This window comes from Eurosta solidaginis, chromosome 1, assembly GCF_040869045.1.
Source record: "Eurosta solidaginis isolate ZX-2024a chromosome 1, ASM4086904v1, whole genome shotgun sequence".
In the NCBI taxonomy this organism is placed as follows: Eukaryota; Metazoa; Arthropoda; class Insecta; order Diptera; family Tephritidae; genus Eurosta; species Eurosta solidaginis.
The window spans coordinates 261,467,803-261,492,930 of record NC_090319.1 but is presented as its reverse complement, the minus strand read 5'-3'; the positions used below and the strand labels follow the sequence as shown (position 1 = coordinate 261,492,930).

The 25,128-nt window shown below is 40.8% G+C and overlaps 1 protein-coding gene and 2 pseudogenes across 2 annotated transcripts in view; 2 read left to right on the top strand and 1 right to left on the bottom strand.

Annotated features, from left to right (window-relative positions):
* Window positions 1-25,128, top strand: part of Dop1R1 (Dopamine 1-like receptor 1) — a 363,402-nt gene that overhangs the window by 85,320 nt on the left and 252,954 nt on the right. The gene's annotated exons all lie outside the window — the stretch shown is intronic.
* Window positions 4,695-7,687, top strand: LOC137249938 (DNA-directed RNA polymerase III subunit RPC5-like; annotated as a pseudogene).
* LOC137249988 (protein claret segregational-like) lies at window positions 5,055-6,415 on the bottom strand (annotated as a pseudogene).

Here is a 25,128-nt window from a genome sequence, read left to right as displayed (position 1 = left end):
AGTATATTAATTTTGTTTGCATAACGGTACCCCGTAACGGCATAAATTAATCCAGATAGAAATAGACTTCTATATATCCATTCGTCAGCCCGTGAACACGAAAGCTTTAGTAAATTTTGAGGTATCTTAATGAAATTTGGTATGCAAGTTTCTGAGCACTCATCTCAGATCGCTATTTAAAATGAATGATATCGGACTATAACCACGCCCACTTTTCCGATATCGAAAATTTCGTGTTCGGCCTGAGTGCGTCTGGAACCGGCAGTGGGTAGGCGCACACGGGTCGATCTCGGGTTGATAGTGCTCTCGAAAGAAAGTAAAAAGAACAAAACGCAAAGAGGATTTCCTCGTTATAATAGTGTTTTAATTAGAGTGTAGGGAAATATATATAAGGATACAATATTACCATTGAGTGTAAAAATGATGACGGTGATACTCGGCGATGTGTGCTGGTTGGCGGTCGATCGAAAAAGAGACCGGTTATCCCGTTGAGGACAACCGCTAAGCCGCGGAAAGGTCCTCTGGTATTAAGGAGGGGAAAAACCACACACACAACCACCCTTACGTATGCGTGCATGGGTGCTGACAACCTGCACACACACATGCATGTGTACGCAACGCATGCATGTGCATGCATGCACACAAGTGCGGCGTGAGTGTGGGTGGCTGGAAATATTATTAAAACATTAGGGAGGGGCGCCGTCAATCAAGTGAAAGTTAGGCATTTGGCCTAAACATGCCGCCCCCCTTGCGGTACGCAACGTCACAGTCCGCCAAGGATCACCGACCGTGAAGAAGAGAAGAAAAAAAGTAAAAACTTATAACTAATTATATCTAACTTAACATAAACGCCGGTCAGTCCGCCGGCTTGGCGGCACGCAAGATGGTTTGCGCAATGGGTGAGCTTGGTTGCTGATGCCTCTGTCATTCGGCACTTTTCCCGTGATTCAAGGTCTAAGCCAGGCTTGCCTAGAGCTAAGGATAGCGAAAAGAAGTAAGAAGATATACGTGTTCATATTTCTTGCCGTTTATTACAAATTCATTGGAAATTCTATGCTTGTGAATTTTGTATGAAGAAAATTTAATAAAAAATAGCTTATTGTAATGATACAAGATTTTAAACGCATACCTCCATTGTGAACTCATACAAGTGCCGAAGGTTTGATAGAAATGTTCACAATAGTAAACAGCTTCGAGCACCTGTTCAATCGTTGTTCGATTACCTAAATCATTAGCTCACCAGTGGTATATTGCTTTATTTACATATTTTAAAATGCCTGCGTAGCTGGTGGCTTGAATTTAATCTGTAAACTTGATTTTAGAAATGAATATTAATATGTAGTCTGATTTTCGGTAGACAAATTTAAAAGAAAGCTGATTTGAAACAAATGTACAATTCATGGCACTTCAATTTAATAACGGCGAGCAAAAGAAAAACAAACCTTTATTCCCTTATCTGGCCATTCGCGACTGCCGTTCTCCCTGTCAGCTATTATTTGACACGTAGGTGTGGCAATGGAGGAATCGAACGATTTTTCGCTGGTACGAATTCACAATGCAAGTCTGTTGCAACTGTGTACACCAAAATTCAATAAAAATAACAAAGTATAAAAAATTCATTTGTTTCGGTCGTTACCGAACATTTTGCTGTTAGGCCTTCGCTGTGCCCGAGAGTACCCAACCGAAGATGGTACTCTGAGCTAACAAAGGGCCAAACGTGGTGGGCAGAATCCCTGGGAGTAATATCTCGGCATATACATCTGTGCCTAGGACGAGGCGGATCGGGGCGGATGAGTAGAACTGCGGATCCGCCAGACGAAGATGTGCGTACGGGGCTGCGATGGCACTGTCGATGCTGGCTGCGGGTGTCGTGCGCCGAAAATTGGCTACGACCGCAGCGTGGGTCGCAATCCTTCTGTTCTGTCAGTGTCTTCCTCGGATACGCAGCAGACATCCTGCTTGCCCGCCAATGTTGCTGGTAGGAAGTTGGAGCTCCTGGGCGAGCTCATCCGCAATCACTGTGGTGGGGGAGCATCCGTCGATTAAGGCGCGAACGAGGTGTAGCCGCCCCCCTGCTTCTATTTTCACGACCGCGGTGGGGGTGATAGCTACCGTCGGTATCATGGTGGCGGTGGCAGCTGAATGCGGGGCTAGGAGCCCTGCCCGGAAGGCGGACACGGTAGTGAGCTGCAGCGAGTTGCATCCATGACTGCGATCTCGTGGTTGATGATGGGTGTGATATCTTTGTTGCAGGCGAAGAGGCCTTGTCTCCGCTCTGCGATCGCGCGGTGGTTGTCGTCGTTGAGGGTCCTTAGTTTGCCGGCGAAGAGACCGAGTCTCCGCTCGGCCGTCACGAACGTGGCGCTGGACTGTAGATGTGTTGTGCTGGAGCCGCTTCCTTTCATGCTGCAAAAGCGGTCTAAACGATTTGGCTGCTGGTGTTGTGTTCGGGCGAAGAGACCGAGTCTCCGCTCCGGTTCGGTGGATTCGAGCTGGACGAAGAGGCCCAGTCTCCGTTCCAGCATCTGACGCATATAACGATATGGAGTCGTCAATCCGCTCACGGGGTGATTCCAGCTCCTCCTCAACTTGTACACTCCATGGCTTGGAGCGGGCTTCGTGGAGTAGCTGTTCCTCTTCATCAATCGAGGAGATGTGAAGCATCGTGTGATGTTTTTCGCCGCATTTTTTACATCGGCCTTGGCTTGGGCATGCGTTAGAGCGGTGGTCTAGAGCCAAGCAATTTCCACAGCAGCTCCCGCGGATCGCTAAGTAAAGACGCTCCTCGGGTTTTTTGGCCCGAAAGATGGGGCACAGGCGTATGGGATGTTGCTTGAAACAAGCGCGGCATTCCGACGTATAACGCATGACGTTCTTGGCAGCGTTTCGTTTTAAAGTGGCAAAACGAGCCATTTTCCTGAAAGGAGTGAAATAGGTTTCAATGGGTCGGGTCATTGTCAAAGTGCAGGGGCGAGTGGTCCCTAGTTGTATTATTGGGGATTTGGGAAATTTTATTAACGCTTGCATAAGGGGAAACATCTGTCGCTACATAAAAAAAAATTATTCATATGTGGCGTGCATTATGTGCATGGCCTCTTTCCCCGCACGTTATGTGCCTGGGTCTTTAGTGCCTTATTTTGTTTATTTTGTGTCACCCGGCAGCGTTTTAGTTGGCCACGGGCACACTAGTGCTGCAGAAAATAAGCATTTACGATTTTCGGTTCACACATTCTGGTGCCGAACCGGGTAGAAAGTGTATAGCGTGGGTTCTTTTGAGTCGCTGTTATTTGTGTTGTTGGTGCTAAAACCCAACAACTTCCCTGCCCGCCACAAAAAAAATGTTTGGACAGCAAAATTGTATGCGATGTAAAGAAAAAATAAAAAAAATGTTCGTTTTGGATGAGGAGAATCAGTTGTAGAATGTATAATTTTTCTCTTTTTGTATTACCTTTCGGTTATTTATTCAACCTTTCCCAAGTACGCTTGTAGTCCTGTTTCATTGATGGCGTTTAGCAAACGACACGGTGCCCGAAGGGTATTTGGCTCCGGTACCGATTTTTCCGGAAACGGGTTTTTGGGTACCCGTTTGCATCATTTTATGCATCCCTAACATAATGTACATTTAACTCGGCATATATATGTACATACGTTGGTATAAGTATATGGGCAGTCAGTGCACGGACTTTACCGCATTGGTAGTTTGACCAACCTTTTTGACCCATTTTTCATTTTCTACTACTTCTGCTACCAAAACTTAGATTCTACCAATATTTCAGTATTTTCGCACTGAAAACGTATACTGCATTGCAGTATTGAATTGCCGAGCCCACCCAACTAATATTAGGAGGCGATAATGACCAAATCAGTCAATTTTGACAAATTTGTGAATAACTTAAACAGGAAATGCATTTTTTTTGATTAGAGAAATATAGTAACTGAGCACGTGAGTATTTACTGCCCTATTTTTAAAATTTTTTTTCTTTTTTTTTTTTTTTTTTTGGTGAAGAGTTTGAACTACAATACAGTTTTACGTAAACGAAAACTGCCGAATCGGTTATTTTGCGGCAGTATTTTTGGTACATTGGAAAATTGTTGTGGTTGTCAGACGTTTTGGTATGTTTTGTTAGTGTATTTCAGGAAATAATGAGTATCCTAAGACCTAAGCTGTGTATGTACAAATTTACATTGATTTTGTCTTGTGTACATGTTTTTACAAGTGTTATTTCCCCGACATTTGCTTTATTTGTTTTACAATAAATGATGAATAATTCAAGATGATTCAATAACACGTATTGTTTTTCACGCAAATAAACTACCAATTCCTACTGCTATTTTCATTTCTCGTTTACCAACCTTCCTTTTATAAAAAGTCCGCGCCCTGGTATATGTATACCAGACAAGAAAATATGAACATTCCTGCGTAAATATGTACATTTCTCTGAATTGAAGCAAACGGTAAACGGATCGTTCGATTCATGGCGCCGTTTGTTTCATTCTTTTCGTTTTACGCGTGGTGGAGTACGCTTGCTGCGAAAATTGAATTCGTCGTACTCGTGGGCTTTACAAACGGCAAGAAGGAAAAAATTCCTTTTTTTTTTTTTTAATACAATAAAATTTTTGTGCGCTACGCTATAAACAATTTGAATCGGTCAACAAAATCTGTTTTGTGGCACTGCTGTTGGTATTGTTGGATCGGGTGTGACGATGATGTGATAGTGGAAGAGATTCCCGTTTACTTATCCAAAAAATCTACAGGAAAACCTGAATTTCTTTCAATACCCAACCAAAACTCAGATAAGCAACTTTGATAATGCGGCGGTGGTAAATTGCTGTGCGAAACCTGTAAATCAGGAGGTAAAGTTGATTTTGCATTAAATACCGAGTCACCATTCCATGATCGCTTCAAAGGTGAAGCATTAGCGTTGGCTCCCGATGGTAAAGGTCAATTGAAAGGTGGGCGTCCAACGTATAAACGTGGCATAAGGGATAAACAACGAACGAAACAACATAAAAATTTTACAAAAATAAATGCAATTTAATAAATATATTAATATCTAGAGTGAGTTATTACTAGATGTATTCAAGTAGCGATTGCGTTTCGCCTTAGCCATTTTACATGAATTAACCAATGCCGCAAAACGTAATGATATCACAGACTCTACGACGCTATCCAAAAATGGAGCTATATTTATAAACATCAACGTTTTTGAATTGCCTCCCAATGAAGGCATTAACAAATGCATTAATTTGGAATTGCGATATGGTATATGATCCTGTTTTTGCAATAATGCTAATAAACCATTTGTGAGTTCGGATAGGGAACGATTTATATTTTTAGTTTCGTTCATACGTGTACTAGTTTTGGGTGACTCAGAGCCAGCTAAATCTACAAGATTTATCGTTCCGACTGACGTCTCATTTTTCTCTGCATGAAACCCAATAAGTTCAATTTTTGTAACAGCATGAGAACGTGATGAACGTTCATTGCCTGCTGTTGAAGCCGTGGCACGATTCATTTTTGCCACATGCATCAAATCGCGTAAACGTGAAGCAAAGGTTACAGTCTCCTGAGTTATATTTGACACATATATCGTTCTTATTATGTTTAGCCATGCGTATTTCCATATCTTTCTGTTCGTTGCTCAGCACATCATATAAGACTTCGTTATAGGTTTCCAAAAATGTTACACGTATTTCATATTCCCAACCAAGACGTTTATAATTTTTAATGGAATCGAAGAGTAAATCGACTGTGCGTGGAATAGCGCCAGCATTTGTCTGCACACCGTCCATTGTATATGTTTTTCTGCTGCCGGTTTGTCCATAAGCAAATATACAAATATTTTAACCATCCAAGGCAGATTGTATTACAGGTGATACCATCTCGAAAATATCCTCCTGTTTTGAATTAGGATGGAAGACTTGATCAAAGGAGAAAGTGTGCGCTCCACCTTTATTCTTGTCGTAGTTTTGTATTTCAACTGTGGATTCATCAATATAATTCCAGCCACAGAGTACTTTATCTTCTTCAAAATCTAATGGCTGCCTTACATGACAGAATACGCGTATGTTGCCAAGCAAATCCATTATAGTGTTATGTAATTCTTTGCGCTCCAAGTTTGCGTGAAACAATTGCTCCTTGCAGGCAGTCAAATCTTCATGTAACAATTCATTTTCGGTGGTTAAACGTGAGGATCGTTCGCGTAGCTGTAGTATTTCATGGGTAAGTGTATCGTGGGCTTATTTTAGAATCTTATGTTCATGCATTATAAACTCAAATTCCTCCTTAGTCTTTACAAGTGAGCCCGTAACGGAATCAAATTTCAAATTTAAGGATTTGAGTTGCTGATTTAAACAATCACGCTCAGTGTAAAGATTTTTTTAGTTCTTCTTTGGTTTTATATAACTGCGTTTTATATAAAGCGTTTAGTAGCAGCCGTTCCCTGGACAATGTTGACAAATAGGTTGTTGGAATTCTTTCTGAAAAGAGTTGCACCTCACGCCTTTGGCACACATATTGCAGTTACGGCCATCGTTCTTACACTTCGATAAAGAAGATAAGCGTATAAACGCCGAACAAAAGCATTAAATGATGAAGATGATGAGGAAGAATTGCAGCAGGTAACAGTGAAGTTCGCAAAATCCAGCGTTGGAAATAAAGAGACAAAAACCAAAGAAAAGCTAGGCGATGCAAATTATGTTAAAAGAAGCAATGAAGAATCGTGGTGCGAAACGTGTTGGCATCCACGAATATCTCTTACCGCAGAACTTGAAAGGCAAAGGTTATTTGCAACAAACCAATAAATAAACTTAGCGTTGGGTCTAGACTCACATAAATATGTAAAAAAAAACTTTTACCGGACGACGGAGAAGATTTAGGAATAGACGCGGTACTTCCTCCTAAGGTTATCAGCAAATCAAGTTTGAAGTCACTGCCCCTTGCAGACCAACTGAAAGTCATTTTAAAAGACGTACGAATGATAGGTTTTGAAGATATAAATGCCATACTACAGGAATGCAGTGATAGTGAAATTCCAAGCGAGAAAGTTTTACGTGTTTTACCCCAAGTGGGGGTATTGATTCATGGCAATTGGGTACCGCGATCCGATATAGTTTATCCTGCAGATACAATATCAAATTCAACTGGTGTATCATCCGATCTTATGATACGTGCCCGAAATTATGTGCTTTACAGATTTTCTCGTGTTAAGTACGTATACCGGCGTCAAGTCATCTCTGCCACGCGGCTACCGCCTGACGAGGCTGCTGAGGTTCTTCATTCTATTGCGCGTTTAAATTCAGAAAAAAAAATGGGAGCTATTACTAGCTCCTAACAAAGAATTTGAACAAAGATATCCAGAACTTGTGCAACGCCAAGAAATGGTATGGCGTGCTACTCAACAAACTTATACTGAAATGGATTGCGAAAAGTCTCCAAAGCGTTCCCGAAAACGTCCTATTCGTGCATCCAAGTCCCAGTCTAGCCAATCATCTCAGGGGTGAGTATCATAAAAACCCTATTGTTGCTTTATTTCCTTTTTAAAATGCTGTCAATATACATATAAATCATATTAGCAACGATATACGCATACCTGTCTACATTAGTCAAAAATTCCAGCAAAACAATGAACCTGTTGTTACGTATGGATCATGGTATGGATATAATTTAAACAGTTTATTACCTTAATAACCTTTTAAGGAATCAATAGATTATGCAAAGTTCATCACATATTCTTAAAAATGTAGACAGCTAATGCGAAATTTTCGTATTTTATCACATGTTAAATTGACGAGATAAGAGGCCATTATAGGTTTCATTAGAAAGACTCCTAGAGCAAAAAGGTTATTGATTGAATTTTTTTTCTCATTAATAAAATATTGGTGGTTTTCGTTTAAACAGCTAAGATTCTGCCTAAACTCTATTTTAAAGATTTAGCAAGAATCTTAAGTGAATACATCTGAATAAGATTTAAACGTGATAAAATAGGAAATGCGGACCTACAACTAATTCCATTTTTTCCATAAATATTTTCGTTACTTAACTTCTTTTCTAATTGTTGGTGCCCTCGCTCGGGGTGAGCGAGTGAATTTTGGGATGTTTTTTTGAAAATGAAAAAATATAATTTTGTGGCAGATAGGGGATCTGCGTGAGGGCTTTTCTGGTATCCTCGTTATGGGAGAACGAGTGAGTGGGAAGATTTCTGGTGTCCTCGCTCGGGGTGAGCGAGTGAATTTCGGGTTTGATTTTTTTTGAAATTTAAAAATATGAATAGATTATCTGGCAGATCGGTTCGCCCTTCTGTCGTAGGCTTTCTGTTGTCCTCGCTCGGGGTGAGCGAGTGAATTGGGGTTGATTTTTTAAGAATTAAAAAAAAGTGTTTTGTGGCAGATGGAGATCTGCATTAGGGTGGTTGATTGGCCTTGTTTCGGTGAACGAGCGCTGGGGTTTGAAATTTTAAAAATTTAAAAAGATTATGGGCCGAGTGCCCTTGTTTTCTGTGGCAGACCGAGGGTCTGCGTAAAGGCTTCTCTGGTATACTCGTTATGGAATAACGAGTGAGTGGGATGGTTTGGGATATTTCGAAAGTAGGGAGGAACGGAGGGATTGTTAGGAGCTCTTGGTCCTCTCGCAATCTATCTCCTCCGTGGGAAGAAGGATCAGTTTGACCAAAGGTCGTCGGACTTGACCCTTCTCGGTAAAGAGGTCGACCACACGTACTCGGTTGTCTTCACCGGGGTGTACGTTGACGACTCTACCGAGCCTCCACTCGTTGGGAGATAAGTTGTCCTCTTTGATGACAGCGAGATCTCCCACTTTTATATTTTCTTTGGGATGCTTCCACTTCACTCGTTTTTGAAGTTCGGATAGATATTCCACCTTCCATCGCTTGCAGAAAGTATGATGGAGAGCTTTGAGTTTCTGCCACCGATTTATCATCGAGGCAGAGCTCTCACTAGCATCTGGTTCTGGCGGAGCCAGTAGGTGGCTGCCCGTCAGGAAATGTCCTGGGGTTAGTGGTTCCAGATCCGTTGGGTCATTCGACCCTGGGCTGAGTGGGCGCGAGTTGAGGCACGCCTCAATCCTGCACAAAATGGTTTGGAACTCCTCCATGGTGTACTTATGGGGAGATGCGATCTTTTTGAAGTGGCTTTTGAAGCTCTTCACTCCCGCCTCCCACAAGCCGCCCATATGTGGAGCGCCAGCGGGAATAAAATGCCAAGTTAATGCTTGATGGATATACTTGGAGACTGTTTTGTCTCGGCTCTCTGCCAGGAAGGCTTTGAATTCCGATCGTAGAGATCTGGAAGCTCCGACAAAGTTCGTACCATTGTCGGAGTAGATGTTCTTCGGACATCCTCTTCTCGCGATAAAACGCGAAAAGGCCGCGAGGAAGCCTGGGGTACTAAGGTCACTAGTGGCTTATAAGTGGATGGCCTTAGTGGAAAAACAGACGAAAAGGCATACGTAGCCTTTTGACAGTCGACATCCCCTACCGCGGTAGCTTTTGATGTCGAAAGGCCCCGCAAAGTCTACCCCGGTATTGGTGAACGCGCGGGTAAAAGTAGTCCGCTCGCAGGGAAGGGTCCCCATAAGTTGGGACTGTGCCTGCTTTCGGTGAATAATGCAGGTTTTGCAATTGTGGATGATGGCTCTGATCATGGTCTTGACATTCGGTATCCAGTATTGGGTTCGGATAAGACGGAGCATGAGCTGGTTCTCGCCATGAAGGGAGTCATGATGAGCCATCATAACGGTAAGGCGAGACAGCCTACAATTGTAAGGCAAGATGACCGGATGCCGCTCGTTGTATGACATGTCTTTTGAAGCCCCTAGACGCCCTCCTGTTCTGATAATATCATCTTTGTCGATGTATGGGTTGAGTGAAAGGATTTCACTCTTCCGATCAATAGGTTCCCTATTTTTTAATTTTAAATATTCTGTACCGTAAAATTGTTTCTGGCAGACTCGTATTAATGCTTGAGTCGTTGCCTTAATCTCATCGGCTGAGATTATGCACGACTTTTCTTGGAACACTGCTTTAGTTTTAGGATGCGTTCTTTTATAGAATCTCCTAACATAGGATAGAACCTTCAAAGCCCTGGGTAAGTGTGAAAAACGGTCGAGAATATCTCCCTGATCTACCCTTGTCGTGGCATATGTTTGTGCCCTCTTCTCCTCAACGGACGTTTTGTATTCTGTCTCTTGTGCTGGCCAGTGGGAATTGTCTTCTTGCAGCCAAGAAGGTCCCTGCCACCACAACGAATTGTTGACCAACTCTGATGCATGTAGTCCTCTGCTTCCTAGATCCGCTGGATTAGATTCCGAGTCCACGTGAAGCCAGTCCTTTCTACCGACCATATCGATGATCTTAGTGATTCGGTGTGCGACGAAGGTTGACCAGGAACAGGGCGGCTTTCTTATCCAAGCGAGTACGATGGTTGAATCCGTCCAGAGGTGAACTTTTGCTGGCCCCAAATGAATGTTTCTGAATATTGATTCCATGATCTCTGCAAGCAGCACGGCGCCGCATAGTTCTAAACGTGGTAGCGAGATGGTTTTCACTGGAGCTACTCTGGTTTTCGCTAACAGTAAGTGTATGAAAACCTGATCGTTTCTTTTCACGCGCATATATATCGCTGCCGCATATGCTTTCTCGGAGGCGTCACAGAAGCCGTGGATTTCTATGTCGTCTTCCGGTGAAAAATTTACCCACCGCGGTATCCTAATGTTATCTATTCCGCTATAGTGTTGGGTGAAATTTTCCCACCGTTCTAAGGTAGTTGGGGAGACAGGTTCATCCCACCCAGTGCCCTCTAACCAGATGTTCTGCATTAGTATTTTTGCTACTATGACCATTGGTGCAAGCCAGCCTAAAGGGTCGAAAAGTTTGGCTATAGCGGATAGGATTGCGCGTTTGGTGATGTTCTCGCCATTCTCTAAAACTCCTGCGGTGAAGTAAAACATGTCTGAATGCGCGTTCCATCGTATTCCGAGTGCCTTCAACGAGCTAGCCTCTTCAAACGCTAGGAAGTCCTCGCTGAGCAAATCCGTTTTGGGGATGTCCTGAAGGATTTCCTCACAATTGGATGTCCACTTGCGCAATGGAAAGCCAGCTGAGCGTAATGCTTCGCGAATCTCGTTCCTTGCTTTGATAGTTGACGCTATTGTATGTCCTCCAGATAAAACGTCGTCGACATACATACTTTCGCGTAGTATGCTCGATGCTATTGGGTGGGTATTTTCTACATCATCAGCCAATTGTAGAAGTGACCGTATCGCGAGGTAGGGGGCGCAGTTTACACCAAAGGTGACAGTCTTTAGTTCGTAAAGACTGATGGGTTCGTTGGGGGATGTTCGATGGACAATTCTTTGAAATTTGGCGTGATTATCGGTCACCCAAATCTGCCTATACATCTTTTCTATGTCGCTATTAAAGATAAAGCGGTACAGTCTCCAACGTAGAATTAAAATAGGCAAGTCTGCTTGGAGTACTGGCCCTGGGTGGAGTATGTCGTTTAGACTAATGCCATTTGCTGTAGGACTTGACGCGTTGAAAACGACGCGCACCTTGGTGGTGGTACTTTCCGCCTTTACAACGGCGTGGTGGGGCAGGAAATAATTATCCGAATCGTCGGATGGTACATTATTTTTAATTTTTCTCATATGTCCAAGCGTTTCGTATTCGGATAACACCCGAACATATTCTTTCCCTAACTCTTGGTTTTTTAGTAATCGCCCCTCATTTCTGAAGAATTGTGAACATGCGCGCTTTAGGGACGGTCCTAATTTAATATTCTCAGGGTAATCCTGCCTGAATGGTAGCGAAACTATATACTTCCCATTTTCATCACGTTTTGTCGTTTCCTTAAATAGTTGTTCACAATACCTTTCTTCTTCATTAAGCATTTTGTTTTTGGGAACATTTTCTATCTCCCAGAAAGCTTTTAATTGGTTGTCCAATGCATCCTCGTTATAAAATGACATGATGCTCTTCGTTGGACCCGGTGCTTCGATGCGACCGGTTAGTATCCAACCGAAAACTGTCTCTTGGGCCAAAAGTGTATTTAGTACATTCTTTTTCAGACCGCTCAGTATAATTTGGGGATATATGTCTCCTCCAAGTATGAGGTCTACGTCTTCGTTGATGTAGAACCTCTTGTCTGCCAACACCAAGTCTGGGAATGCCTGCATAGTCATGGCATTGATATGGCAGGATGGAAGATTCCCAGTGAGTTTGGCTAGGACTAGAACGGGTGTAGTCAGGCTGAAGCAGGCATCCACTGGTGAACGTAATTCAATTTTGGATGCCTCTTTCACCTGAGCTGACACCGCATTTGTGATGCCTGAAACTTGGGCATGCATTTTCCTCGCTGGCAAATTGATTCTGCGTTTCAGTCTTTCAGTTATAAAGGAACATTCAGACCCTGAATCAATTAATGCCCGCGCGGAGAAGTCGGTACCATTATGGTGAATGTGTACGCGAGCAGTTCCTAATAGCACACCTGTGCTGGAATTCGTATGACAGGATGTCACATTTTTGTTCCCGTTTGACCCTGGTTTTTCTGATTCCTGTCTCGCTAATGCCTGTCTAGAAGTAGAGGGCCTATTATCGTTGGAGTGTTGGGGCGGGTTGTAGGTGGTGTTTTTCTGTAGGGTATCCGCATGCAGGAGCGTATGGTGACGAGAGTGGCACGTATTGCAGTTGTAGGAACTGGTGCATCTGGTCACTGTGTGTCCTGGGGATAGACAATTCAGACAACCACTTGTAGATTTTATGAATTTAATCCTTTCTGGAGGGGTTAACTCGCAAAAGCGTGAACAGTTGCGTAATCTATGTTCAGGGGATTTACGCATTTTACAAATTGATTTTATTGTTTGCTTGGATACTTTCGTTTGAAAAGCACCAAGTCTTTTCGTAGGGGTTTCTGACGATTGTCGCGACGCGTTTGGTTTTTGCACTTTCGAAGTGGCATGCCCTGTAAAACCAGACACTGTTTCAAGTGTCTGAAACCGATTAGACAGGAATTTATTCATATCCTCCCACTTGGATATGTCCATTTTATGGTCTATACTTTGCTCCCAAAGAGCCAGCGTGCTCTCTGGTAACTTGGTTGAGCATAGATAGGTCAGGATTGCATCCCAATTGGAAGTGTCAATTTTGTGGCATTTGAGGGACGAAATACAATTATTTATATCATTTTGCAGCTTTTTTATTGAACTGCCACACTTCGTATCTTTCACACAAGTTTTTCCAGGCCATCTCGAAGCCTTCATTTGTGAGGGGGCATTTTTTAACGATATCTTTTGCTTCGCCCTGCGTTTTGTTGTTGAGATGGAATAACTTTTCCACCCCTTTCAAGCTGGAATTGTTTATATATATTGCCGTGAAAAGGTCGCGAAAAGTTGGCCAGGACAGATAATCCCCTTTAAAAACTTCAGTGTCGGAAGCAGGGAGGCGAATTTTATGCGCATGAGGTTCTTGCTCAGGGTTGACGTTCTTTTCATCCTTCTTGTATTTTTCTGCCTCAGCAGATATAGACGCTGAACATCGCACGTAGATTGCGTATGCTGCCTTTTGCTTCTTTCTGATCGCCATAACGTCATCCGCTGACACCTCATCAGATCCCAATAGCGAATCAAACGCAGACTTTACCTTCTTCCACAAGAGCCGCAACTCTTCCTGCTGTATTGCAAGGGTGTGTTTGCTATGGTCGCTCTCCGGAATGAGGCTGTAATCTTTATCAAACTCTGCGATTGATTCTGCTAAACGGATGTAGGTTTCCATTGATTTATTTACGTTTATTAACGAGAAAATTTCCGATTAGAAAAATAGAACTCTTCTGAGTTAATATGCCTGCCCAGCCCTAAATAAAAACTATTGAACTTCGAGTTTATTATTTATTTTGTTTATTGCAGACTTTTTGTCTTTGTAGCGACAACGAAAAGGGTTTATTTTATGGACTTTTTTGTCACAACAGGGACAACAAAAAGGATTTATTTTTGGACTTTTTGTCACAGCAGCGAAAACCAGCAAAAGATTTAATGTGCAAATTTTTGTCTCAGCGGCAACAACAAAAGGGGACCACTCACCACCTCCACAAATAATGGGTGTATTTTTGAAGAAGTGAAGAAATGCGTGCGATATTGTAAAAAAGCGCCAAAAAAAAGTGTAAAAAGTGTTTAAAAAGTGAAGTGAGCACCGGATTAATTAATTAAATTGAACTTAATTTCGTGTTTGTGAAGTACAAAAGAAACAACAACAAAAACCTATTTAGTATGGTGCGGAAAGTGAGGTTAGGTTACCCTCTTCCTTGTGTTGTGTCTGGAAAACCTTACCACTGGTGGGGGGATGGACCAGATAATCACAAGGACTGAAAATAAAGGCTAACAAACCGAGTGATTTAACCTTTGAAATTAGAAAAATAAATTGGTGCTCACTAAATCACTTCACTGTTTTCACTTTTATTTTTAATTTTTCGCGCACTACACGGGGTTTTTCTCTTTACTTTGCAAAAAACAACACTCAAAAAAAAAGTGGCAAGAAATATGAACTTACGTTGTTTTTGTGGAAAAATTGATGTGATGGTTGTGGCTCCGGCGGCTGATAATGTCGTGTATAGTATCAAACTTCCAACTTTTTGGTGGTTCTGCTGGACTATGCTGTGACAAATAAAACTTTTGATGATTTTTTGTGGCAATTCGTGCAAATTTAGTAGTAGGCAAATGTGCTGTGTTGTGGACTGTATATATAAAGAGGCGCTTTTAGTTCCTGGTGAGGAGGACCAATGTTCGGCCTGAGTGCGTCTGGAACCGGCAGTGGGTAGGCGCACACGGGTCGATCTCGGGTTGATAGTGCTCTCGAAAGAAAGTAAAAAGAACAAAACGCAAAGAGGATTTCCTCGTTATAATAGTGTTTTAATTAGAGTGTAGGGAAATATATATAAGGATACAATATTACCATTGAGTGTAAAAATGATGACGGTGATACTCGGCGATGTGTGCTGGTTGGCGGTCGATCGAAAAAGAGACCGGTTATCCCGTTGAGGACAACCGCTAAGCCGCGGAAAGGTCCTCTGGTATTAAGGAGGGGAAAAACCACACACACAACCACCCTTACGTATGCGTGCATGGGTGCTGACAACCTGCACACACACATGCATGTGTACGCAACGCATGCATGTGCATGCATGCACACAAGTGCGGCGTGAGTGTGGGTGGCTGGAAATATTATTAAAACATTAGGGAGGGGCGCCGTCAATCAAGTGAAAGTTAGGCATTTGGCCTAAACATTTCGAAAAACCGAAGAAGTGCGATAATTCATTACTAAAAACGGATAAAGCGATGAAACTTGGTAGGTGGGTTGACCTTATAACACAGAATAGAAAATTAGTAAAATTTTGGACAATGGGTGTGGCACCACCCACTTTTAAAAGGAGGTATTGTAAAAGTAATTTGGCAGTCGTTGAAGATATCATGATGAAATTTCGCAAGAACGTTACTCCTATTACTGTATATGTTCTGAATAAAAATTAGCAAAATCGGATAACGAACACTCTTAAAAAAATAATTTTTGAAAGTCATATTTTAACAAAAAATTTAATATCTTTATAGTATATAAGTAAATTATGTCAACTTTCAACTCCAGTAATGATATGGCGCAAAAAATACAAAAATGAAAGAAAATTTTAAAATAGTCGTGGCTCCGCCCTTTTTCATTTAATTTGTCTAGGATACTTTTAATGCCATAAGTCGAAAAAAAATTTACCAATCCTTGTGAAATTTGATAAGGGCATAGCTTGTATGGCGATAACAGTTTTTTATGAAATTTGGCGAAATCGGTTGAAGCCACGCCCAGTTTTTATACACAGTCGGCCGTCTGTCCTTCCGCTCGGCCGTTAACAGGATAACTTGAGCAAAAATCGATATATCTTAACTAAACTTAGTTCACGTACTTATCTGAACTCACTTTATCTTGCTATTAAAAATGGGCGAAATCCGACTATGACCACGCCCACTTTTTCGTTATCGAAAATTTAGAAAAATTATAAAAATGCCATAATTCTATACCAAATACGAAAAAGGGATGAAACTGGTGATTTGATTGGGTTTTTTACGCAAAATATAACTATAGAAAAAAACTTTGTAAAATGGGTGCGACTCCTACCATATTAAGTAGAAGAAAATGAAAAAGTTCTGCAGGGCGAAATCAAAAATCATTGGAATCATGACAGAAATACTGTTGGTGGTATTACAAATATAAATAAATTATCGGTATCCGATAGATGAAGTTCTGGGTCACCCTGGTCCACATTTTGGTCGATATCTCGAAAACGCCTCCACATATACAACTAAGGGCCACTCCCTTTTAAAATCTTCATTAATATCTTTAATTTGATACCCATATCGTACAAACACATCCTAGAGGCACCCCTGGTCCACCTTTATGGCGAAAAGGCCCACTGCCTTTTAAAATGCTCTTTAATACTTTCCATTAGATACCCATGTCATACAAAGACTTTCCAGGGTTACCTTAGGCTCATTTTCCTACATCGTGATTTTCCCTTATTTTGTCTACAAAGCTCTCAGCTGAGTATGTAATGTTTGCGAAAAATAATCACGAAATAATTTAGAGATCTTGTTTGAAATAGTTCCGAAATAGTCCCAAAATAATCAAAAATAGACGTGAAGCAACAAGAAGTATATTTCTATAATTATCTCGAAAACAATCTACAGGCTTTTTCGAAATAAGAATGATATTTTCACGAAAGATCGGTATCATCATATACATAAGTCATTTGTATCAAAGTAAATCTACTTTTATAGACTCACACTTACTGAATACAGCCCCTAGAGAGCTTCCAAAATCAACCCGAAATCACCCCCAAACTACCCTCAAATGACTCCGGAAGCATCTTGGCTTAGCGCAGAATCGGGAGAAACAGAATCGCACAGTCGATTACGCATGACAACCCACCGCTACACCGTTCACACTACCGCATATAGAATTCATATACATACATATATACCTTCATATAGCGGTGCGACGCTTCGAATATCGATTTTACGTGTTGCTATAGATTTCTCACATCAAAAATATTAACAAAACAAAAAAACGGAAAAATTATAATGGGAAACCCTTCAGAAATTATTGCAAAGTAATCAAATATAAACCAAGCATGAACGTCAACAAAGTAATTTAATATCTTTAACACCAGAACATGACAAATTTATTCCACGCCATTTACCATGCATCGGGAAAATTGCTTGCAATGGCGTAATGGTTATATGATAATTTTAGGAGATGTAAAGAGAGACAAGAATTGAAAAGAAGGGAAAAAATATAAAACCAAATAACAAAATTTACTGCTTTAGTATACAACAAAGTTTTTTATGAGAAAACTGAAATTAACCAAATTAGAAAACCATAATATTTATAATAATAACTAAACTGGTCTACCTTGCCATACACATATGGAAAGATCGGAGCACAGTGGATTAAACCTGGTCATAGTGATCTGACGCAAAGTAGCCTAAATATTGTTATTGGTCAAAAAACTGCGGACAGTTTAACCTTCGCAGTGAACATAAGTAATTTGGTTTTGTTTTGCCAGAAAGCATTCTACGATCATGTATGTTTTGAAGGATGTCATAGGGAATTACAGAGCAAAGAGAACTTCCTTTGTGCTACATGTCTAAATTTGAGCTCTCTGCAAAACTAGCATGTTATTATATACCATAAATCCTAGCCTTGATTTCGGCTCTTCCATTTGGTCCTCAAACAAACTATTGTAACTTTTTGGACGTATTCAGCTTACGTGAGGTCTTTACTGACCGGCCAGCTCAAATTAACCTAACCCAGTTAATATAAATGAAAAAAAAAATAATTATTTGAAAACTAAACCCAAGCTCAACTCCTTTTTATAATCAGTTGAGCAGAGCTCACAGAGTATATTAACATTGATTGGATAACGGTTGGTTGTACAAGTATAAAGGAATCGAGATAGATATAGACTTCCATATATCAAAATCATCAGTATAGAAAAAAAATTCGATTAAGCCATGTCCGTCCGTCCGTCCGCTGTCCGTTAACACGATAACCTGAGTAAATTTTGAGGTATCTTGATGAAATTTGGTATGTAGGTTCCCGGGCACTCATCTCAGATCGCTATTTAAAATGAACGATATCGGACAATAACCACGCCCACTTTTTCGATATCGAAAATTTCGAAAAATCGAAAAAGTGCGATAATTCATTACCAAATATGGATTAAGCGATGAAACTTGGTAGGTGAGTTGATCTTATGACGCAGAATAGAAAGCTAGTCAAGTTTTGGACAATGGACGTGGCACCGCCCACTTTTAAAAGAAGGTAATTTAGAAGTTTTGCAAGCTGTAATTTGGCAGTCGTTGAAGATATCATGATGAAATTTGGCAGAAACGTTACTCCTGTCACTGTATGGCTGCTTAATAAAAATTAGCAAAATCGGAGGACGACCACGCCCACTCTTTAAAAATTTTTTTTTTTAAATTCAAATTTTAAAAGAAAAGTAAATATCTTTACAGTATATAAGTAAATTATGTCAACATTCAACTCCAGTAATGATATGGTGCAACAAACTACAAAAATAAAAGAGAATTTCAAAATGGGCGTGGCTCCGCCCTTTTTCATTTAATTTGTCTAGGATACTTTTAATGCCATAAGTCGATCAAAAATTTACCAATCCTTGTGAAATTTGGTAGAGGCTTAGATTCTAGGACGATAACTGTTTTCTGTGAAAAAGGGCGAAATCGGTTGAAGCCGCGCCCGGTTTTTATACACAGTCGACCGTCTGTCCTTCCGCTCGGCCGTTAACACGATAACATGAGCAAAATCGGTATATCTTTACGAAACTCAGTTCACGTACTTATCTGAACTCACTTTGTATTGGTGTACAAAATGGCCGAAATGCGACTATGACCACGCCCACTTTTTCGATATCGAAAATTACGAAAAATTAAAAAAATGCCATAATTATATACCAAATACGAAAAAAGGGATGAAACATGGTAATTGTATTGGTCTATTGACGCACAATATAACTTTAGAAAAAAACTTGGTAAAATGGGTGTGACACCTACCATATTAAGTAGAAGAAAATGAAAAAGTTTTGCAGGGCGAAATCAAAAGCCCTTGGAATCTTGGAAGGAATACTGTTCGTGGTATTACATATATAAATAAATTAGCGGTAACCGATAGATGATGTTCTGGATCACCCTGGTCCACATTTTGGTCAATATCTCGAAAACGCCTTCACATATACAACTAAGGGCCACTCCCTTTTAAAACCCTCATTAATACCTTTAATGTGATACCCATATCGTACAAACACATTCTAGAGTCACCCCTGGTCCACGTTTATGGCGATATCTCCAAAAGGCGTCCACATATAGAACTGAGGCCCAACCTTTTTAAAATACTCATTAACACCTTTCATTTGATACCCATATCGTACAAACAAATTCTAGAGTCACCCCTGGTCCACCTTTATGGCGATATTTCGAAAAGGCGTCCACCTATAGAACTAAGGCCCACGCCCTTTTAAAATAATCATTAACACCTTTCATTTGATACCCATATCGAACAAACAAATTCTAGAGTCACCCCTGGTCCACCTTTATGGCGATATTTCGAAAAGGCATCCACCTATAGAACTAAGGCCCACGCCCTTTTAAAATAATCATTAACACCTTTCATTTGATACCCATATCGTACAAACAAATTCTAGAGTCACCCCTGGTCCACCTTTATGGCGATATTTCGAAAAGGCATCCACCTATAGAACTAAGGCCCACGCCCTTTTAAAATAATCATTAACACCTTTCATTTGATACCCATATCGTACAAACAAATTCTAGAGTCACCCCTGGTCCACCTTTATGGCGATATTTCGAAAAGGCGTCAACCTATAGAACTAAGTCCCACGCCCTTTTAAAATACTCGTTAACACCTTTCATTTGATACACATATAGTACAAACAAATTCTAGAATCACCCCTGGTCCACCTTTATGGCGATATTTCGAAAAGGCGTCCACCTATAGAACTAAGGCCCACGCCCTTTTAAAATACTCATTAACACCTTTCCTTTGATACCCATATCGTACAAACAAATTTTAGAGTCACCCCTGGTCCACCTTTATGGCGATATTTCGAAAAGGTGTCCACCTATAGAACTAAAGCCCACGCCCTTTTAAAATATTTATTAACACCTTTCATTTGATACCCATATCGTACAAACAAATTCTAGAATCACCCCTGGTCCACCTTTATGGCGATATTTCGAAAAGGCGTTCCCCTATAGAACTAAGGCCCACGCCCTTTTAAAATAATCATTAACACCTTTCATTTGATACCCATATCGTACAAACAAATTCTAGAGTCACCCCTAGTCCACATTTATGGCGATATCTCGAAAAGGCGTCCACCTATAGAACTACGGCCCACGCCCTTTTAAAATACTCATTAACACCTTTCGTTTGATACCCATATTGTACAAACGCATTCTAGTGTCACCCCTGGTCCACTTTTATAACGATATTCCGAAAAGGCGTCCACCTATAGAACTAAGGTCCACTCCCTTTTAAAACACTTATTAACACCTTTCGTCTGATACACATATAGTACAAACAAATTCTAAAATCACCCCTGGTCCACCTTTATGGCGATATTTCGAAAAGGCGTTCACCTATAGAACTAAGGCCCACGCCCTTTTAAAATAATCATTAACACCTTTCCTTTGATACCCATATCGTACAAAATAAATTCTAGAGTCACCTCTGGTCCACCTTTATGGCGATATCTCGAAAAGGCGTCCACCTATAGAACTTAGGCCCACTCCCTTTTAAAATTATCATTAACACCTTTCATTTGATACCCATATCGTACAAACAAATTCTAGAGTCACCCCTGGTCCACCTTTATGGCGATATTTCGAAAAGGCGTCCACCTATAGTACTAAGGCCCACGCCCTTTTAAAATACTCATTAACACCTTTCATTTGATACCCGTATCGTACAAACAAATTCTAGAGTCACCCCTGGTCCACCTTTATGGCGATATTTCGAAAAGGCGTCCACCTATAGAACTAAGGCCCACGCCCTTTTAAAATAATCATTAACACCTTTCCTTTGATACCCATATCGTACAAACAAATTCTAGAGTCACCCCTGGTCCACCTTTATGGCGATATTTCGAAAAGGCGTCCACCTATAGAACTAAGGCCCACGCCCTTTTAAAATACTCATTAACACCTTTCATTTGATACCCATATCGTACAAACAAATTCTAGAGTCACCCCTGGTCCACGTTTATGGCGATATTTCGAAAAGGCGTCCACCTATAGAACTAAGGCCCACGCCCTTTTAAAATACTCATTAACACCTTTCATTTGATACCCATATCGTACAAAATAAATTCTAGAGTCACCTCTGGTCCACCTTTATGGTGATATCTCGAAAAGGCGTCCACCTATAGAACTTAGGCCCACTCCCTTTTAAAATTATCATTAACACCTTTCATTTGATACCCATATCGTACAAACAAATTCTAGAGTCACCCCTGGTCCACCTTTATGGCGATATATCGAAAAGGCGTCCACCTATAGAACTAAGGCCCACGCCCTTTTAAAATACTCATTAACACCTTTCATTTGCTACCCGTATCGTACAAACAAATTCTAGAGTCACCCCTGGTCCACCTTTATGGCGATATTTCGAAAAGGCGTCCACCTATAGAACTAAGGCCCACGCCCTTTTAAAATAATCATTAACACCTTTCCTTTGATACCCATATCGTACAAACAAATTCTAGAGTCACCCCTGGTCCACCTTTATGGCGATATTTCGAAAAGGCGTCCACCTATAGAACTAAGGCCCACGCCCTTTTAAAATAATCATTAACACCTTTCCTTTGATACCCATATCGTACAAACAAATTCTAGAGTCACCCCTGGTCCACGTTTATGGCGATATTTCGAAAAGGCGTCCACCTATAGAACTAAGGCCCACGCTCTTTTAAAATACTCATTAACACCTTTCATTTGATACCCATATCGTACAAACAAATTCTAGAGTCACCCCTGGTCCACCTTTATGGCGATATTTCGAAAAGGCGTTCACCTATAGAACTAAGGCCCACGCCCTTTTAAAATAATCATTAACACCTTTCCTTTGATACCCATATCGTACAAACAAATTCTAGAGTCACCCCTGGTCCACGTTTATGGCGATATTTCGAAAAGGCGTCCACCTATAGAACTAAGGCCCACGCCCTTTTAAAATACTCATTAACACCTTTCATTTGATACCCGTATCGTACAAACAAATTCTAGAGTAATCCCTGGTCCACCTTTATGGCGATATTTCGAAAAGGCGTCCACCTATAGAACTAAGGCCCACGCCCTTTTAAAATACTCATTAACACCTTTCATTTGATACCCGTATCGTACAAACAAATTCTAGAGTCACCCCTGGTCCACCTTTATGGCGATATTTCGAAAAGGCGTCCACCTATAGAACTAAGGCCCACGCCCTTTTAAAATAATCATTAACACCTTTCCTTTGATACCCATATCGTACAAACAAATTCTAGAGTCACCCCTGGTCCACGTTTATGGCGATATTTCGAAAAGGCGTCCACCTATAGAACTAAGGCCCACGCCCTTTTAAAATACTCATTAACACCTTTCATTTGATACCCGTATCGTACAAACAAATTCTAGAGTCACCCCTGGTCCACCTTTATGGCGATATTTCGAAAAGGCGTCCACCTATAGAACTAAGGCCCACGCCCTTTTAAAATAATCATTAACACCTTTCCTTTGATACCCATATCGTACAAACAAATTCTAGAGTCACCCCTGGTCCACGTTTATGGCGATATTTCGAAAAGGCGTCCACCTATAGAACTAAGGCCCACGCCCTTTTAAAATACTCATTAAGACCTTTCATTTGATACCCATATCGTACAAAATAAATTCTAGAGTCACCTCTGGTCCACCTTTATGGCGATATCTCGAAAAGGCGTCCACCTATAGAACTTAGGCCCACTCCCTTTTAAAATTATCATTAACACCTTTCATTTGATACCCATATCGTACAAACAAATTCTAGAGTCACCCCTGGTCCACCTTTATGGCGATATTTCGAAAAGGCGTCCACCTATAGAACTAAGGCCCACGCCCTTTTAAAATACTCATTAACACCTTTCATTTGATACCCGTATCGTACAAACAAATTCTAGAGTAACCCCTGGTCCACCTTTATGGCGATATTTCGAAAAAGTGTCCACCTATAGAACTAAAGCCCACGCCCTTTTAAAATACTCATTAACACCTTTCATTTGATACCCATATCGTACAAACAAATTCTAGAATCACCCCTGGTCCACCTTTATGGAGATATTTCGAAAAGGTCCACCTATAGAACTAAGGCCCACGCCCTTTTAAAATAATCATTAACACCTTTCTTTTGATACCCATATCGTACAAACAAATTCTAGAGTCACCCCTGGTCCACCTTTATGGCGATATTTCGAAAAGGCGTCCACCTATAGAACCAAGGCCCACGCCCTTTTAAAATACTCATTAACACCTTTCATTTGATACCCATATCGTACAAACAAATTCTAGAGTCACCCCTAGTCCACATTTATGGCGATATCTCGAAAAGGCGTCCACCTATAGAACTACGGCCCACGCCCTTTTAAAATACTCATTAACACCTTTCATTTGATACCCATATTGTACAAACGCATTCTGGAGTCACCCCTGGTCCACTTTTATAACGATATTCCGAAAAGGCGTCCACCTATAGAACTAAGGTCCACTCCCTTTTAAAACACTTATTAACACCTTTCGTTTGATACCCATATTGTACAAACGCATTCTAGAGTCAACCCTGGTCCATCTTTATGGCGATATCTCGAAAGGGCGTCCATCTATAGAACTTAGGCCCACGCCATTTTAAAATACTCATTAATACCTTTCATTTGATACCCATATCGTACAAAATAAATTCTAGAGTCACCTCTGGTCCACATTTATGGCGATATCTCGAAAAGGCGTCCACCTATAGAACTTAGGCCCACTCCCTTTTAAAATTATCATTAACACCTTTCATTTGATACCCATATCGTACAAACAAATTCTAGGGTCACCCCTGGTCCACCTTTATGGCGATATTTCGAAAAGGCGTCCACCTATAGAACTAAGGCCCACGCACTTTTAAAATACTCATTAACACCTTTCATTTGATACCCATATCGTACAAACAAATTCTAGAGTCACCCCTGGTCCACCTTTATGGCGATATTTCGAAAAGGCGTCCACCTATAGAACTAAGGCCCACGCCCTTTTAAAATACTCATTAACACCTTTCATTTGATACCCATATCGTACAAACAAATTCTAGAATCACCCCTGGTCCACCTTTATGGCGATATTTCGAAAAGGCGTCCAGCTATAGATTTAAGGTCGACTCCCTTTTAAAACACTTATCAACACCTTTCGTTTGATACCCATAATAAATTCTAGAGTCAAGCCTGGTCCACCTTTATGGCGATATCCCTAAATGGCGTCCATCTGTAGAACTATGGCCCACTTCCTCTTAAAATACTCTTTAATACCTTCCATTTGATACACATGTCATACAAACACATTCCAGGGTTACCCTAGGTTCTTTTTACAACATGGTGATTTTCCCTTACTTTGTCTCCACAGCTCTCAACTGAGTATGTAATATTCGGTTACACCCGAACTTCGCCTTCCTTACTTGTTTTACAATAAGTTCGACTTTCGTTATCGTAAAGTGCGGCTGTGCTGTTAATTACAAAGCTCTTACAAGACCAATGAAAAATGTTTAAAATTAAACTAGTCAAGTCCACAGAAGCTTATCTTCTATTAACACATAATAGAAGAATAGCGCCTAATCGAGAAGTGAGGTATACCGTGCTGATCCAGAAATAAACAGATCCTTCAACCTGCAAGATCATTGTAGCTCTTTTCAGGCGGAAGTTGTAGCCGTATCAAAAGCAGTCGAAACTATGAAAGAAAATATATTAAAATGCCGCGTCAATTTTTATATTGAAAGC